Below are 3,743 nucleotides of genomic sequence, written 5' to 3'. Positions count from 1 at the left end.
GTAGATCCATTTCACACTTATAACATGTTTGTTCTCCGGCTTGTCTACTAGTTTCCATGTCTTGTTTTTCTCAATCATGTCGATCTCTTCCTTCATAGCTTTTCTCCACTCTTTGTCAATGCATGCTTCATTGTAGGTTTGTGGTTCTTCATGCGCTAGAAGACATTCTTCTATGATTTCAGCCGCTTCTTCAATGTCCACCCTTGGTGCTATATTCATGATCTCTTGCATAGATCTGAATCTTCTTGGAAGTTCGGATGTCTCTCTTTCATCACTTCCATCTTCATTGTTATCATGATCATCTTCTTGAACCAAAACCGAACTGGAGATGTTTCTGGTTTGATCTTGTGATTTTTGTTGATCGTTGATAGGTAAAACAAAGATCTTCTTCACTTCTTCTTGCTTGTTCCAATCCCACTTCTTGTTTTCATCAAACTCAACATCTCTTGATACTTCAACCTTCTCATTCTCCAAGATAAAAACTCTATAGCCTTTTGACTGATTGCTATAGCCAATGAAGATTCCACACTTTGCCTTAGCGTCTAACTTCCTTCTTTTTTGATCCGCTATATGCACATAGCATATGCTCCCAAATATTTTCAAGTGTGACACATTTGGCTTGTGTCCACACAACTTCTCTATAGGCGTCATATCATCTTCAATAGCCTTTGATGGAAGACGGTTTTGAATGTAAGCCGAGGTATACACCGCTTCTGCCCATAACTTGAGTGGTAAACCTTGCTCAACAATTATTGATCTTGCCATCTCCACCAAAGATCTATTCTTTCTTTCTGCTGCACCATTTTGTTGTGGCGAGTAAGGCAAAGTAACTTGCCTATTGATCCCTTCTTCTTCACAAAACATGTTGAATTCTTGTGAAGTGAATTCACCACCACCGTCTGATCTTAACGTCTTGATAACACAACCGGATTGCTTCTCTATCATGGCCTTGAACTTCTTAAACGTTAAGAATGTTTCTGATTTGTATTTTAGAAAATATACCCAACACATGTGAGTATAATCATCCAAAACCAACAGAAAGTAACGGCTTCCATCGAGTGATTGGTGTTGCATAGGTCCACATACATCCGTATGCACAATCCCAAGCTTTTCTTCTGTCTTTGTTTGAGATTCTTTTGGAAAGCTTTTGCGTGATTGCTTTCCAAGATTACACGCCTCACATACTTTCTTGTTGACTTTAAACTTTGGTAACCCATTTACCAAGTCTTTGTCTTGCATTTGTTGCAATCGTTTGTTGCCTACTAACCAAGCCTTTTGTGCCATGTCTCCATCTTCTCTTGCTCACTTGATTCATAGCTTCTTCTTGAACCATTTTCAACTTGATTCTGAAAATTTTTTGAGTCATTGGGATCTCCATTATCTTCTTGCCTTTTGCATCAAGTATGATGCATCTTTTGTCTTCAAAACTCACTCGATAACCGCTTGAAATGATTTGAGGAACACCCAATAGATTTTTCTCCAAGCCAGGCACCAAAAACACGTTTTGAATGATCTTCTTGCCATTGTTTGTCATGATGGTAACATCTCCTTTACCGGCTGTCATGACAATTTCTCCATTACCGACTTTGATCGGAACTTTGACACTTTTGTCAATTTTAGAGAAGTACCCCTCCTCCTTAGTCATATGATTAGTGCATCCACTGTCTACTAACCCAAATATCTTCTTTTGTTTTTGCTGCTTCGATTTCACTTGCAGTAAACAACATGTGATCTTCATCACTCGAGTCTTCTTCTTCGAGACTCACATGTGCCCTCTCTTTCTTCTTTGAGTGACACTTGTTTGAGTAGTGGCCGATCTTACCACAATTGTAACACTTAATGTTACTTTTCTTATTCTTGCCTTGATCGTTCTCCTTCGGTTTCTTCCAACGCTCTTTGTTTGTGTGACTGCTTCTCTTGCAAAACTCACACCACTTCTTGCCTTGATTCTCACGGCTTCTAGTGTTGTTTTGTTTGGAACCGGTTTCTCTTGCCTTTGTGCGGGCATTGAATGCTCCTTCATTTGTGCTTTCATCTCTTGCAGATTCGTGAGAAGATTTGATCTGTAATGCTCCTTCATTTGTGCTTCATGCTGCCGTAATTCGTGAGAAGATTTGATCCGTAACGGCAGTTTGCAGAATTTGCAAAGCGATCGTATCATTCAACATCGCTTCTTCTCTAAGCGTTTTTTCCCTTGCTGTTTCAGGGGTTTCCTCCGTTCGTACTGGTTCGGCCGGCACGCCTTCTTCAACCACAGACCATAGTTTCCTGGTTTTGAGAATGGTTGTCATCTTAATGCTCCAGAAGTCGTACTTCTCCCCATCGAATATGGGGATCACTTGATGTGAAGAGCCTTGCATCGTCTCGGCTTATTTTGCGAAATCGTATGCGAAAAACTTTATTTTTGTTCTTGCTGTGATTGTTTGTGCTTTCTCTTTTGTCCTCTCAATCGATAAGCTCTGATACCATGTAAGTGTTTTGTTCAACAATTGAACTCTGTTTTTACAGAGTTTAAAGAGCAAACCTTAATGAAAACAAGGTATAGAAGAAACTTGATCTTTATTGATTAAAAAAAATATTACACACACTGTATGTTTTGTGTTTGACTCCATCTATTTATACAACATTAAAGGATGTGTTTGAACAGGTGTTAATTAAAAAAGACACAACCATATGAACCAACAGACACAACTCTACGAACAGACACAACTATAACATTTGTGACTCTTGAGTAAATAACTAACTTATACTAATATGACTTTAAGTTATGAGATTTGATTATAGTTCAACAGTCAGTGTGTTCTTGTCCACCAATGTCAAAAAGAAATCGTTGTTGATTTCGCGTCCACATGAAAGTTTATATGTCCTGATAATGGTGCAACAATAATTTAAGGGTGCGACGAACAGTATGAGATAAACTAACCTCCAAATAATTTCGTTTTAGTAAAAATTACGTAGACGGGCTCGAAACAAGCATTTCATGGAAAGATTTAAACTTCTCTTCTGTGACTGTGGGGAGAATATTTTTTGGATCCCTTGGTGTTGGGAAAGTATCATGTGGGAGCTGTGGACAAAATAGTGTGGGTTTTTATAAATTAAATACACGTAAAGTTATGGATGACAAAGCTGACCTCATCCTCGGGAGTAGCAGTGGTGGGGGTCAGGAGCTCCCCAGGTTGAATAGTTAGTTGAACAGGGACCTGTCCAATATTTACTTATAAAAGTTCGGTATGAGGATGAAACAAACTCATCGGCAGATGGTCTGTGAGAGGGCGATATGTTCAACCTGTGCAGTGATGGTTTCAGAAGCAGATCTGTGGGCCTCTCCAAAGTTGAGAGATATCTGCAATGGGAACCACAAGGACCAGTAATTAGTATCCGTATGAGTAATGACACCTAGTGTTATGGATGACATAGCAGACCTGTTTTTCATCTGAAGCGTGGTTGATGGGTTGACCAGTTTGTAGAGAAAGTTGTAAAGGGTCCCTATCCAAATTGAATCTTAAAAAATGTAAGTATGGAACTGAATCTTCCAATAATCTGTGGAAGGATGATTTTTTGCACCTGCTCAATAATGGATTCGGTTGACAATCCGTGGCTCTGTCCAGGGGAGGAAGTTATCTGCAATGGGAACTAGGAACTCAGATATAAGTGTGGACACCACTAGGTACTTTGGGATAAACTATGAACAAGCTTCGTACCTTTGGATCCGCTGATGAGTTTGTGGGAGCAACGGACTGAAG

The sequence above is a fragment of the Eutrema salsugineum genome, unplaced genomic scaffold (genome assembly GCF_000478725.1).
Source record: "Eutrema salsugineum unplaced genomic scaffold, Eutsalg1_0 scaffold_12, whole genome shotgun sequence".
Taxonomy (NCBI): domain Eukaryota; kingdom Viridiplantae; phylum Streptophyta; class Magnoliopsida; order Brassicales; family Brassicaceae; genus Eutrema; species Eutrema salsugineum.
The sequence above is the reverse complement of the archived record's forward strand: the minus strand, read 5'-3'. Positions refer to the sequence as shown.